The sequence below is a fragment of the Salvia splendens genome, chromosome 1 (assembly GCF_004379255.2).
Source record: "Salvia splendens isolate huo1 chromosome 1, SspV2, whole genome shotgun sequence".
In the NCBI taxonomy this organism is placed as follows: Eukaryota; Viridiplantae; Streptophyta; class Magnoliopsida; order Lamiales; family Lamiaceae; genus Salvia; species Salvia splendens.
Genome location: NC_056032.1, coordinates 18754050 through 18770132, shown reverse-complemented (window position 1 = coordinate 18770132; position 16083 = coordinate 18754050). Strand labels below are relative to the sequence as shown.

The following is a 16083-nucleotide window of genomic DNA, read 5'->3' as shown; positions in this document are numbered from 1 at the left end:
TTGCACAAACAAAGTACCAAATCACAACCTTTTCAATAAAGTAGACTACGTTCTGTGTAATGATGTGTTCATATTAATGTTTACATATTAATGCAAACAACGTAATTAATCAGATCACATGAATGATTGCGTAATGCATTCGCATAACGCATTAAACATCACTGATAATGCACTAAATATTACTGATAATGCATTAGATACTACTGATAATGCATTATTACATCATTGAAATGCACATTTTTTCAAAAAACCTCTCTGATGCATATATTATTAAACATAATGCATACATTATGTTCCGAAATGCAATGACCTGATAATGCATTTTCTCAAAAATGCAAGTGTACATCTGTTACACAAAAATTGTATAAAAAACGCACATTTTCAGTTCGACAATTCATTTCCCAATGAAAATAAAAAAACAAACGATCCTGCCTGAGAATATTTAACAACACTCCCTAGTATCCTCTGTAATGCAAATTGTGGTAAACATAATGCATAAAATATGTTAAATAATGCTTAGTTTATATAAATTATGCTCCATATAAACAAAATATATTACACTTTATAACTAATATACCTCATATAATGCAGACAGTAACACCAAAAAATGCATGCTTATAGTTACACAATTCATTGATTATATCTGAAATTATGAACTCTGTCATGTATTTAGACACCACACCACACAACATGGATAATGCGGATTCAACAGATTTACTAATACCCTTACTCACAATCTAAAAAAAAAGATATTGAATTGAAGCAGGTCGATGTAAATTTTACCTGCAGCCTCTGTTACTTGAGATAGAGGACGACCCCTCTTAGGCATTTTCGATCTGGCAAAAACCACAAAAACATATCATGATACCGGAATTCATCATTGTTTAACCGAACCCAAAATGGGTCTGCAAAATCACGCAATCGCAAAAAACGTATTCACGCCCCATTAAGAGAAAACCATAAACAATATGGGTCTGCAAAATCACGAAAAAAAGACGCCTAAATCACTATTGAAACATACCTAGTAGAAACGAGTCGGTGTTTCTGAGTAGATGTTAATGTTGATAGCTAATTTCCTCCAAAATTTTGGTCGACTAATGCTCAATTTTCAGACGCGGGGCTGGGGAGGGAGAGTTCTAGGGTTTCGGTTGTGGAGAGAGTGGGATGAGTGGTATGGGTTGTGGCCGTAATGAATGAAGAAAGAAGAAGAATAGGATCGTTTCAAATCCCGTGAAAGTCGCAGATTCCAAAATATGGCGGTTCATCTTCAGTTAAATGTCTATATTACCCATGTAATGCATAACGCCACCTTCTATAATGCAACACGGAAGTTGATTTATTGAAACAATATGATCCGTCGATTCCCTAGATCTAACGGGTATTATTAAGAAGGAAAAAGGATGTAAGAGTTGAAAAGGAGAATAAGGCTCCCCTATATATATATTAAATTATTAGTATAAATTACCTTGTGTAATCAAAGTAAGAAAGCATTGCGAGGTTTCATTGAGAGTTGGCTGGAGAAGAGGGCCAATCACTAGCCCATGACTACCAAATCAATGCCATTTTCTTGTGCAAATTTGAATGCAGCTTCCTCCGCCAATATTTTTTACAAAACATACCATTGCTGAAACAAAAGTTTGTAAATTTTCATACTTTCACATATATGTAGGGTCCTAATCCCTTAAGACCATTATTTATATGAGAACCACGAACCATTTTGGTCCAGTAGATCGTAAAATGGATTATCTCGATTTTCATGACTTCAATATCAGTTCGTTGAATCATGAATATTAGTAGAAGTGAAAATTAATTTCGAAACATATAGTAAATTGGAACAAACTGATAAGCACAGATATGTTTTAAGATGTAAACTAATATGTTTACTAATATTACTGAATTAACGAACTGATATGGTTCTTGATTCTCAGTTTAGATGTGGTTCTCATGTGATAATATACTCCATTCATCCGTAAAAAAAATGTCCCATTTTACTATTTTGGAACATCCACGATTAACAGTCGCATTTAGCTTTTTCCATTTTAGGTAACTGGATCTCATATATAACTAAATCATTATGCTCATACTCTATTATAAAAACAATATTCCACTTCCCATAGAAATAGGCTAATTAGGGATGACAAAAAGGTCTTAATGTATAATTGGTAAAGTAACTGAGAAGGTGAAAAAGTACTTGAAATAATGTAATGGATGATGGAGCCCATAAATGATTAAGTAAACAAGAAGGAGAAAAGATTTCTATTATTGGATATGGACTATTTATACGGGACAGACAAAAAAAGAAATTTAGCCTATTTCTACGGGACAAGGGGAGTATATAAAAGTGTGGTCCACTTTCCATTAATTTTTTTTCTCATTTTTATTCACAAAGTCAAAGAATTTCTTTAAATTTGTGTCGTGTTAAAATGCGACTATAAATGGCGGACTTTCACCGAGGGAGTACATACTAATAAAGATATGCAGAAATTAAGCTGAAGCAAGGATATACTGACCTTCATTTCTTGAGCAAAGATTGGATCAGAAAAGCAATTTTCATCAATCAAAAGGTTAGAGATTTGGTGGGTTTCTTGAAGGCAACAGTAGCCATATAAGAGGTTAAGACCACTCTCTTCACAGACTGTGCCTTTCCGCATGAACCAAGAACATTTAGTGTTCCTTTCACTGCTGGTTCTATAAGTTCCACCTGCATCCCCTCACCAAATTCTTTATTTTTTCCATTTCTCTTTCTTTTTCCAAAAACAAAATAATTAAGATGGTTAGAAATGGACCTGAGGGTCATTGATATGATCAAGTATAACAGGAGATGCAGTGTGGAAAACAGCATCACAACCATCAATCACTGAATCAAATGATCCTTCATTCAATAAATTAGCTTCACACAAATGAAGTCTTTCTTCCGCTCCTTCAAATGCCTTTAGATGCTCTACTTTACTTGGATCACCTATTCACCCACACATACATCATAAATATTAATATATGGAAAATTGCATTAAAAAAAATCATGAAGTTTGGTCAATCCCATAAACATATTTCTAAATTGTCCCATGGATTTTGATTTGAGAGAAAATTAGGTACTTAGAAGCTGAAATCCATAATTATTTTGCAAATTTGTGCTCCATATTAGGGGTGAGCATTCGGGTTTTGGTTCGGTTTTTGGTTCAAACCGAACCAAACCCAAAAACCAGAATTTAGTTCAAAATCCAAACCGAACCGAACCCGAAAAATCAAAAAACCGAAACCGAAAACCGAACTTAAAAAATTCGAACAAAATGAAAAAACTGAAAAACCGAAAAAATATGGAGTATATATTAATATATAGGGTTGGGCTCAATTGATATTTTTTAGCCTAATTGAGAATTGAGATGCATTATCAGCCACTCATTTTTATTAAATGAGTTGTCCAGAATTTGCCACATGGAAAATATTTTTAGATTAATTAATTATGAAAGGGCGGAATGGTAATTTCATGGTACATTTTATTCAATAAATAATTTTTTTAATTTTAAAATTTTTAATTTTTTTTTAAAAATTTAAATTTTTTTTTGTCAACTACATATACAATTCATACAATTCATGTCAACTACACATATAATATCAACTTCATATACAATTCATGTCAACTATAAGTTGTTGACATTTGATGTGCATGCTATTGACATTTGATGTGCAGGTTATTGACGATAATACCCCCGAGTTGACATAATCTATTTGCAGTTGACATTTCGAAAATGTTGTGGATGCGTGGCTGAAAATGCATCTCAATTCTCAATTAAGCTAAAAAATCTCAACCTAATAGAAACCTATTAATATATATATACCGAGTCCCGTTATTCACAAATCCACTCTTAAAGACTGAACCACCGAACCATACCAAATTAGGGTTTTTAGATCTAGTTTTTTATGGATGAGAGACACAAATTTATCAATTATTTTCGCCTTCATCGCGAGCCTATTTTAATTCATCCGAAGGTAAATAAGTCATACTAACATGTTATGAAGATTTAACTTCATTCCAGTAGGTTTTTACTTCATTCCAGTTTACTTCATTCCAGTAGGATTATTACTTCATTCCAGTACGTAAATGCGGTTTTGCCGTCGCGTGCCGTTCTTTCTCTCTACAATATCAATCACCACCGCCACAACGCTGATATGGTGTAATAAACACATGGAATGATGTAATAAATTATTGGAATGAAGTATGTGTAGAAGCATTTGAAGTCCTACTGGAATAAATTAAAAACCTTATCCAATGAAGTAATAACGTTTCTGAATGAAGTAATAAACGCACTTGAATAAATTGCATTTTTTAATGTAAATAAAGTAAAAACTCAGGTCAATGAATTCAAATGAAACATATGTTGAATCATTTCAAAACCTACTAGAAGAAAGTAAAAACATGTTATAGTTTCAAGGTATTACGTACAGAATGAAGTAATAAACCTATACAATGAAGTAAAATGGGCTTGTAATGAAGACCGAAAAATTTACACAGCAGCACGTCTCATAAAAAAACTAGATCTAATGGCCCAGATTTGGTCTCTAGTTCGGTCTTTAAAGTTGATTCGACATTGATCACAACTCCATCCCTATATATATATATATATATATATATATATATATATATATATATATATTTATAAATTGACGTTCCTATCTTACTTATAAGCTTGTGCCCCACAATTATTTCTCATCTTTTTATGTCTCTTTCTACATGAAATGAAGTCCACAGACTTCAAATGTAACTTTAAAATCTACAAAGCAAAGACTAAATTCACATATACGTGTAATCAGTACCACATCTCCTTTGTCTCATTAACAATGTAACTCGATAAAAGGATGTTTTGTCGTGACCCAACTTTGCTAATTATAGCAAGGTTTGATAAACCGTGACTGAGGTGGATATTAAGAATGTGGGTTGGGTACGAAAAGAAAGATTTAATGGTTGAATTTTCTGTCTGTAGAGTATAGACGGTGAATACATGAATAGAATGACTCGATCATAATGACTCGAGTCGGGGACCATACAATATACTGGCTAGTTATTAGAGTCTTTAGAGACACAAAGGATTTCACTTGCTTCAATGCACTTCGTAAGGAACTGAACGCGGTTCCATGTATGAAGACACGAACCTCCGAGAGTAATGAACGGAAATATAAGTAGGTCTGGTTTAATTAGCACCCTCCACTCCATCACAGCTCAACCTGCACATTTAGAAATACATGCAGGACTAAGTACAAAAGTACTCAGTGAACACGTTGCCGAAAAATACAATTATACATTTGAAATATTGTCAAGCCATTATCACAGTAAGACTCAGGGGTTTTATTAGAAAGACCTGAGCTTAATCATTTTTCGACTGCACAGTCTAAGTCTTTCTATTCTTTGCCATACCTGAACATCTTGTGCCATAGAGATGGTGTTCTCCTACGGTCACCTTAACATTCATGTGCCGGGAAAGTGGCCAATTTCCACAAGGACCGGACTGTCCAACCTTATCGATGACCCACAGTCCACGTGTATACTAGTCCGAGTAGGGACTCTCCCCTTGCTGGGACCCGAATTCAATTCTTACTTTATTTGGCATAGCACATTCGGTATAACCAAACAAATAGACATCATTACATAAAATAACATCTTTTATGGCCAGGCAACATCATTTGGATAAATAAATATTATCTCAAATATACTTCATATTTTTATCCACATTTGTATGTAGGATAGAAAAGTTAACATCGTACGCCTTCGACTCCGTATAACAATATACTCTCTTGGAGTTTAATTCCGTGCGATGGACCTTGTCCAATAAAGGATAATAGTCTATTTAGCGTCGAGAAATAAATAAAAGTGGATGATATGCTCCTAGGATATGCATCTTATTTTCTTCTCTCTTTCATAAACCCATTCACTTTAATTAAATTCGAAGATTTAATTATTAGCATTAATTAATCGAGAGATTAATTAATTTAATAAATTCGAGGATTCTTAGCCAAAAGATTTATTTGCAAGAAGAAATGAGCGTACTTTTCTGCTTCTTTATATTAGTTCAAGCATAAAACAAAAACCATAGAGAGTCTAGCCCTTTAAATAAAGAAGCCCACCTAAGTTAAAAGGGAGGGTCCTCATATCTAAGTTAGCACATCCCATTCCTCTCTATTTCCCTCACCGTGTCTCCTTCTCTCTCTCCTCGCTGAAACTCTCTCTAACTCTCTCTCTCTACTTCAGGTTTCTCTCTCTTTGCTCTTTCTTTTCATTTTCGCCAAACAAGAGATAGTCTCGGTTTCCTTCACGATCGGAGGTCCAAATAATGTCTGATCGTCCCGACATTTTAACCGAAGGTAGATGACTCATAAAGCATCATTTTAACCAAAGGAAATCGAATTTTAACGGTTAAATCTTCTAAAATTAATTTCGGAAGTGGCTGTCGTTTCCTACAGTAGCAGTGTCGATTTTCTACACTATCGCGAGTTTAAACGTTGTCCGATCGCTCTGAAATTTTAAAGGAAGGTAAACAACTCTTCTAACTTCACTTTGACCGAAGAAAATTACATTTGAAGGTGCTTATCTTCCAAGGAGAAAACATTTTAAGAGTTTTTCCTACTTTCTAATCATTTTATTGATTCTAAGACTTTGCATATGTTGTATGTAAATTAGGCTCAGCATAGAATAAAATGGTTTTCATACATGAATTTGAAAAGAAAGAATTGAAAGATTGTTTATGAAGCATGCTTAGTTGTGATTCTATGTTCTATGCTAACATGACATGCTTGATAAAATCATGCTTGAAAAGATTTAACTTGTGGTTTGAGAATCTTTACCTCAATAGAATGATAAGAGATTTCTATGATGTGTACTCCAATTTGAAATTCTCCTTCTTAACGAAAACTTGAAAACTTGGTATTGGAAGGTTGGAAAGTTTTCCGTCTACTTGCTTGAAAATAAAATTTAGAGGTGAAAGAGATTTTGGGTAGGCGTTGATAATGGAAGTTGATACTTTCTCTTATACACTAACTCCGTACACAAGTTATGGCTATGCATTTTTCTCGGTTAATATCCCAACATCATCATTCTTTTTTTTTTCATCTTATCACATTTTTGCAGAGGTAAAATTAAGGGGAGTGTTTGTTGGCGGAGTGATAAGGCTCGTTTCATGCATTGGTTTTAGATCAAAATTTTGTGTTTTCAGTGCACTAATGTATGTTTATAAGTTCAGGTGTGTGTAAAATCTGTCGGACCTAGGAAGCACATATAATTTACCAGGGGCAAAGGAAAAGGAGGAAAAAGAAGTGAAAACACCAGCAATTTACCAGACCTAGGAGATGAAAAGGAATGTTGGCAGAATAAAAATGGAGCAAGGAGCAAATGTAAAGATGAAGGGTAAAAAAGATAAATTATGAAGAGAGAGTGCCCTAGGGATTGCTGCCTATATAAAGGGACAACCCCTTTTAGAAGAGGGAGCCTTCCCTTTTAGCATTTTTTGATCTTTTACGTTTAGTTTCCTTAGCTTCACTCTCCAATCATAGTTCACTTCACTTCACACGCACTTGGCACTTATGGGGTGACTTCCGGCTACTGTGGTGGTTCTTAGCTAGTTTCTGTGGTGTAACACCGTCCTTACGAGGGCGAAGATACAATTTGCTTTTATTTTTTGATGTTTATTCTCGCCGTGAACTTCCTTGCCGGAAGCTCGGCGACTGTTTTGTGTTTTGGATATTATTCTCGTTGCTATGGTAGTTTCTAATTTCTGTTTTACTTTGGTTTTTGATGCTTGATGTGGTTTTACTGATTTTTTATGCTTTTCGCAATTGATTGTTGAATCGGAGTTAAGGTTGGTTGAATATAAGGTTGTTTGTTGAATGTTAGGAGTTGGGATTTGTTGGTTTGTTGGTTTGTTGTTGGAATTGTTGGATCTGATTGTGGAGACGTTGGATTTTGTGAATCGTACTGGATCTGAAGTTGCGGTTTACATTCTGCATGATTATGACTGTTTACTGTTTGTTCTCGCATCTGCTAGGTCCAGTAGTTTAGATCTGTTGAGCTTAGCCTTTAATTCCTTGTTTAATCTCAGATCTGGAACTTGCTCAGTTTTCATGATGTTTATTACTCTGTTCTATTCTGTTTTCCCGTTGGATACCTGAAGAAGATGAAGTTTGTTAGTAGTTAGGATCAAATCTGCAAGTTGTCTGTTCTCTCTGCTTTGTCTTTTTACTTTTCTGCAGCTTTTCCAGAACCTGGACATTTAGGGAAATTTGATCCCCACTTTCTGTGCTAGTTTGTTCGGTCATTTTAGGAAAGCCAGTATGGTCCCAATTCGTTGATTTTGTCTCTTAAGCTGATTTACATTTTGAGTCATGCATGTTACGTACGTACCCGTTTCTTGGACCCAGTAGATAGAATTGTTAGTTTTCATTTCCTTAAGTCTAGTAGTTTAAAATTCTCGACCCACTTGTAGCGTGGCAGCAGCCGAACTCTCCCAAAACCGTCCAAATGCATGCTAACTCATCCGTCCTCGTGGGATCGATCCTTTACTTCTCTATACTAGCCAATAGTGTAATGGGTTGAGGTTTTTGAAGCGGGAAAGTGTGTGTCCAACGACCGGATTCTGAAGGTTCCACGATCTCTTAGACCCCGTGATCTAGCGAATCCTCTGGACCTAGGGGTTTGTGATATATCAATAGCACAACGCACTATCTTTTCTTGAACTCTTCACGGAGCTCCCGGGATGGTGTGGGATTTGGTAAAAAAACAAAGTCTTGGTACTATTCCTCCCTTCCCCACTTCCTATTCTTTTTCCATTAGGTAGATATGCATACAAGATGACTTCAGGTCGTTTTCAGTGAATAGTGTCGCACTATTCATATGTTGACTATGGTTAAAGATGGTAAGAGTTGTTTTTGTTACGGTATTATTATTGCACTGTCGTTTCTGACTTGTCCCATCATTTGTAGGAAGTCGGGGTTTCCTGAAGATAGAATACTAGCTTTGTCAAGAAGCCTTAGCTCATTTTTATAACATCATAAATTAAATACAATTAGTACATTTCTCATTTGAAGAGAAATTATTATATTTTGTAAATAGACATTTAATATCCATCTGATTTATAAATGTACATGGACAATTATTTTATCGCTTCATGTATCTTCTTGCACATCAAAGTCCTTGATCAAAATTAGTTTCACATTGGCGCTTAACTATCAATTAAAACCCATCAAGGATTTTAATACAACTAAACATAGGAGTTTAAAATACTACTTGCTTTAATATAATTATTTACTCTATAAACATTTAATGACGTTAATTTGAGTGAGGTATTACATTCTACCCCCTTAAAAGAAATTTCATCCCGAAATTTGCACGATTTAATTATGAACAACTATGGACCTTGTACTTTCACAGTGCTCTAATTGTGTTATACGATTTTGTTCTTTTAACCATTGCAACTCTCCCAAAGAGCTTCTGGTCAAAGATCATTACTCAAATTCAAATTTAATTGTTTCCTCTTTACAACACTTCAGGTTGTACACGCGAAAGAATCGTGTTCATTTTTCATGGTTTGATAGTAATATCAAATGATCATTCCTTCGATAGCTCTTTTCCTTTTCTATTTTAATGCCTTATCGATCTTAGTTATTCTTTCGAGGAAAAGAGATACTTTTAGGAATCTTAGTCTCCTTTAGTAAACGGTAACTTAGTGCGATGAGCATAAGGCATGTTTGTTATTAAGATCTTCTGCTAGTGGAAAAATTATTGGAAACTCTCGTTATTTGCGGAATTTCGCATTGAATCTCCATAGAGGTCATGCCTCTAGATCCTTAACACGTTTACTTCATAAGTTAAATCTAGTTCACATGATTTTTTTCGTGTGGTCTAGGTTGTCGTCACGATCAGGGACATTTTAGTCCAGTCTTTGATGTAACGGTGTAGGCACGCTAGCTTGTTTATTGTACAATTATCGTTAATACTAGTACCGTCGTCCATTTCTTTTTGAAAGCGTTCTTCTTTTTACAAGGTCCATGAGAATATTAGCGCACATCTTTGAATTTAGTTCATAGGCCTTGCGTTTTATTTATTTATTTTTATTTTCGATAGGGCTAACTATACTTAAGAAACCTTGAATTTAGTTCATAGGCATTTCTATAAATGTGTACTTACTATACCCTAGCCTCTAGTGTTATTAAACCCTTGCGGGAAACAAGAAACGTGTGCCAAACATTGTATCACATTGCATCTTATTCGTTTGCATTGCAGTTCACATAATTTGCATTATATAGTGAATAATATCCATTATTCCTTACAATTAGTGCAATATTCGGCTCGGTTTATAATTTGTTATTAGGGGCTAGGGTGTTTCCTTGTTTGGCGTATTGGTCGTTGATTCGACTGAATTTTTAATAAGTTTATGGGCTATGGGCGTAGTACGTACTCATTTTTAACGAATTATAAACTTGTACGAGTAATGCACAACATCCAAACACGTAACGAAAATTAGTGAACATATAATGCACAATATGTGTACTGCAATGCATATGAACAAGATATACCGTGATACGATGTTAGCACACGTTTCTTGTTTCCACCAAGGGTTTATTAAGATTAGGGGCTAGGGTGTAGTACGTACACATTAATAACAAATTATAAACCGAGTCGAATATTGCACCAATTGTAAGGAATAATGGATATTATTCACTATATAATGCAAATTATGTGAACTGCAATTCAAACGAATAAGATGCAATGTGATACGATGTTTGGCACACGTTTCTTGTTTCCCGCAAGGGTTTAATAACACTAGGGGCTAGGGTATAGTAAGTACACATTTATAGCAATGCCTATGAACTAAATTCAAGGTTGCTTAAGTATAGTTAGCCCTATCGAAAATAAAAATAAATAAATAAAACGCAAGGCCTATGAACTAAATTCAAAGATGTGCGCTAATATTCTCATGGACCTTGTAAAAAGAAGAACGCTTTCAAAAAGAAATGGACGACGGTACTAGTATTAACGATAATTGTACAATAAACAAGCTAGGGTGCCTACACCGTTACATCAAAGACTGGACTAGCCTTGCGTTTTATTTATTTATTTTTATTTTCGATAGGGCTAACTATACTTAAGAAACCTTGAATTTATTCGGGTATTGGTAGTCTCAAAAATGGCACGACTCCCCCTTTCGATGAGCCATTGGGATTTCATCAGTGGCTAGCAGGTTCACTTTGTTTGAATCACGATTCGTACTTGTAAAGCTTAGCGCAGGGCCTTTTTGCACTTATTTGTCCAACGTTTTCCTTCTTATCATACGGGTAGGTAGGTACGTCATCTATGAAGACGTAGATAAACTTGTTGGATACGTATTTCCTAAGTTTCACGTATATTGTCGGTACATGTTATTACCACTTATTCCTTATGATCATATAAAGATTGAAAGGGCGCTCCAGGATACGTTATTTGGTTGTATTTCTGGTTGGTGACAGTCATATTTCAATTTCATCTATGAAATACGTCAGCTCTCTTCAGTTGATCGAACCACTTCGTCTATGTACGTTATCAACGTTCTATCTTTTCCTTTGTAGCAAGTACATATGATCTTCCGGGCAATACGTTAGGTTTGAGAATACCTAAATTTAGGGTCTACCAAATTATACGTTGTGTGATTTTATTTTCCTTTGTTCGGTACGATTTTCTAGAGGTCGAAGGTGAACTCTAATTGTTAACCTAATGGTAACTTGGGTAAACTGTTGAGAAATAGGCCTGGACATTCACATGGTATTTCAATTTTCGATATTTCTTTCTTCTTTCGACTTATTGGTTTGGTTAAATGAGGTAAAGAAAACATCACTAGCGTGGTGCTTGTATGCGTATTCATGGTAATCTCGTAGGATCTTATTTTCTATCATATGGCTAGGAAAGCAATTTGTCATTCCTTGGATTGTAATGTGATTTTCAGTCATCTCATCCATTCGTAACATGATGTCCATAATTCTAAGTCATGTGTTAAGACTTTACGTTCTTCCCTTAACGTGATTTGATAAGGCTAATTTCATGCATAGGTCTAGGGGGTGAATTCATACAATTATAAGGTCTAACACATGTTTTAAGCCAGGTGTGTAGAAGAATTCACCAGGTTGAGGAACAAAGAAGGTGGATTCCAAGGACCATGCAATTATGGTGAATAAGTGAGCAACTAGACGGAGGGATCGTGAAGCTGAAGGGCAGAATGGAGATTTCTACGAAGGTTTCTAGAAGATCCTACCGCACCTATATACGGAAGGAAGCATGCAATCTGGAGGGATCCTCTCGGTGGGGACCTCAGTAACAGATTAGTTTGCAGATCACCTCACTTCTACACACTTTTTGGGTTCTGATGGGGAAATTGTAGGGCAGTTCTGGGTCACTGGTTGCTGGTTAGTCGTCGGAGTAACACCGTCCTCGTGGAGGGCGAAGAAACAATTTAAATCGCTTTCATTTTAGTTTTCTGTCGTGAATTTCACTGACCTTCGCCGTTCGGAGCTCGGCCCTGTTTACTGTCGAATTGCTTTAGTTTATGAATTTTCTGTTTTCCGCCATTAACGAGTTCTAATGATTTTGATTATGGGTGTTCATTATTTTGCGTTTATTGTAGTTGGTGAGTTGGATGTTTGAGTTTTGTGTTGGTTGACGAGTTTGGTGAAATTGCTGGGATCTGGTGTTGATCGAAGTAGATCTGGGTGAATCGGGAACCATGGAGTTGATGTTGGTTGCTGTTTGGGTTCGGAAGGCTTGGATCCGGAGTGGATTGAGTTTCCGACGTTGGATCTGAAGAGTGATTGAGACTTATACCTAACTTTCGTGTTTTCATTTCATTCTGCCTAGTATACGTAGATCTGTTCTATTTCCGGTTGTTTGCAAGTTTTCGACGTCTGAACTTTTACATTTTGTTTGAATCTCGGTATATGCTCTGTTTTCTCCATCTTCGTGTTTGATTTAGTTGATGTGATGCATGTCGTTGTCAATTGGATGCTTTGTTAGTTAGTTGCAGCTTTAATTCCGTATTTGATATTTCTGGAAGTTGGTCCCCAATTCTTAGTTGTGTTTCTGCTTAACTATAGTTGGTAATCGTTTGCTCTATTTAGCAAGTAGGTTTAAAAATTCTGTAGTTCTAAGGATGTTAAAGCACTGCACGTTGTTTACAATTTACTAGGTCTAGTGTCTAATTTCGTGCCTAGGTCTAGAAGTAGAATACCTCAACCAAAGTTTGCGTGGCAGCAGCCGTTTTCTAACCAAAATCTCTAGATGTTTTCTTGCGCGTCCATCTTCGTGGGATCGACCCCTTGCTTCTAGTCTATAGTATAACGGGTTGAGGGATCTTTGAAACACAAGAGTTTGTGTGTCCATAGCCAGAGTCTTCCGTGTCGCCTTGAGTTCTTAGACCTAGTGTTTAGTGGATTCAGTGGACTTGGCAGCTCGATCTAGGAATTTATCATACACACGCTCACACGACAGACACAAGCGTTTCATGATTCTTAAGCTTTTGGCGTGTGTAAGATGTTTTTACGATTCATCCTACTGATGGAGCTACTCTTATTTTCGACTCAAAGTATCCTACTATGAGTCTTAAGTTATTTGCAAATCTTTCGTGTCTCTTTTCAGGCTGCTTTTACCTTCGTGCGTATGTCCCTGTTTGTGACATGACTCTTTATCGATGTCGTCAACGAGGTAGTTATTGCGTGTTCATCTAGGGTTGAGCTTAGAATGCTTCCAGCTGTTGACACGGATTCGCTCTCGCTTCTACTTTTGGAGGTTTAGGTGATTTATTAGACGTGATAATTCTTGATAAAGCAAGTCCCGATTTTATAGCGGTTCGTGTTATATTTAGAACACCAGGTAACATTAGGTTAATAATCCTCCCTTACAGGTTGAAAGTAGTTGGCTTTCTTAATTCTTTCATTTAGTTCTATCATGGTCATAATTCCCTTCGTTATTGACGTCACATTTTCTTCCATTCCCTCTTGCTTCGAGGTTCTGGTATATGTATTGTAACCAATGCTGGTTTTACTTCGGGTGTGGGCACCTCGATGCCTAAACTTGACAGAGGGCTCGGGGTATGATAGTCCTACGTAGCTTATTAACGTCATTCTTATCTCGCGCATATTTCTGTATCCACTCGAGTGGGCATATCTTGGTCTGTAGGTCATAGTTGGTTACTGAAATTCTTCTACGTTTCAGATTGTAACAATCTTTATTTATTTGTTATTATTATCGCGATATGTTTTAGTAATGTACTTGTCGTACAATCCTCCATTGGCTTGCTCCCAAGTCATGTCTGTTGGTTGCTCGATGTCATTATCCTTCTACGTACTTCCCATCATAACTCTGTAGATCTAGTTGGTTGGAAAGGTATCGTACGCAGCCTAAACATTTCAAGTTTGTGTAACATATAAAGTAGAATATACACTTTAACTCGTGTAATCTACGTATCGGTCTTAGCTGGGTCTCCTATTCATCGAACATTGATAGGTTTTTCCGTAGAGTTAGTTCATTTTTATTCGACTATTGGAAACGGTTCAAGTAGTGGTGGTAAAGAAAAAATGTTGTATTCTCATGTTTCTCATTTCATTCACCTTACTTCAATTATTATTCCTTTCCATGTCTTTACTCAAGGATTTTGAGTCGTCCGACTCTTTTGGGTGGTGTTTTGTTTTGTTCGAAACATAATTGATAGCGTACTGAATGTTAACATGAAATCGTAGACGACACATATGGTCTTTTAGATACTAAGATACGATATCCTTATATAGCTTGCCGGAAAGAAAGACAATAATGAAAAGAATATAACCGAATAAATATAAAGGAAACTGGCACAAAGGGGATGAGGGTCTTATCATAGCAACTGGTTACAAGGAGACAGATATCGTGGTCACAACTGGGAAACACTCTGAGATATCAATGTTCTGGTGCAGGTTGGGTGGGGTTGATGTCTGGATTGCCATTGGGATATTCTTCGGAATTCTCCTTCTCTGAGCTTTTATCTGCATTGGTCATAGTCGCACTACTCCTTCTACGTGCCATTTTGGCTTTAGTTGATTCACGCTGGTGAGGCTCCATGTTTTCATTAGAAGGAATCTCATCGAGATGCTTCGTTTCTTGCTTGGAGTTCGAGGGTGCATTGGGTTCTGGTTCAAGGAGATCCATCCAAGGGGACTGTGGTCTAGGCTTTCTACCAGCAAGGTTTGGGGAGGCATACTTCTTGTCTAGCTTCATCTTCGGTCGCTTCATGTTGCCCACAGAGGTCTCTTCCGATGGCGGGCTGGTCCTTGCTCAAACTAGGGAGGGGCGTGGTTTATCGAGGATCCGTAAAAGCAACATTCTAGTGTAAGTGGCTCGTGGGAAGGAATTCTTCTTTAGCTTCGACTTAACTGTGGCCTTGCCCCGTTGGTGTGCCTCGCATATAGCCTTGAGTCGTTGAATGTTTGCCGCTATGTCTATAGACTTATCACTATCGGATGAAGTTGATGACGATGATGATGATGATGATGAATCGATGATTAACTCTATGTTCCTTTGAGATGGTCCTGCTTCATTCGTTTTCTTTGTTGGCCGTATTTGGATGGTTGTTGAAGGTTTCTTCTGAGATTGAGGAGTAGGCTGCTTTGCTGCTTGTTTTTCTATTACTGGGACTCGACTTTCAGGTCGAGCGTCGGGTCCTTGAGGAACCTGACCGTATACGATTTACGTATAATGGACTTCCCCGAGGAATCCAAGAAGGTCTCCTATTAGATCAAACTGGGGTCCATGTAGCCAATGTATCGGTGAGCGATTCCTACAGCCCATAACTGCTAATCCACTGGTAGTAGAAGGATCAATCGATAAATCCCATCAAAGCCGGTTACTCTGTATTGATAGGCATCGACCCACAGTCGGCGATAGTGTGAAAAGAATTCCCCTAAATCATCATTGGGACTGGGAGCATAGTTTCGGTATCTTGCGATCACGCGAGCAGCTCGTGGGATGTTACGTTTTCGTTCAGCGCTTTCCTTACTAGTCATCTGTAGAAAACACTCGTTCACCATATATTGCATATAGAAGAAATC

At 36.6% G+C, this 16083-nt stretch overlaps 1 pseudogene; it reads right to left on the bottom strand.

The window, feature by feature from the left end:
• Nucleotides 1-936: 936 nt before the first annotated feature.
• On the bottom strand, nucleotides 937-15268 carry LOC121742349 (annotated as a pseudogene).
• Between the last annotated feature and the right edge of the window lie 815 nt (nucleotides 15269-16083).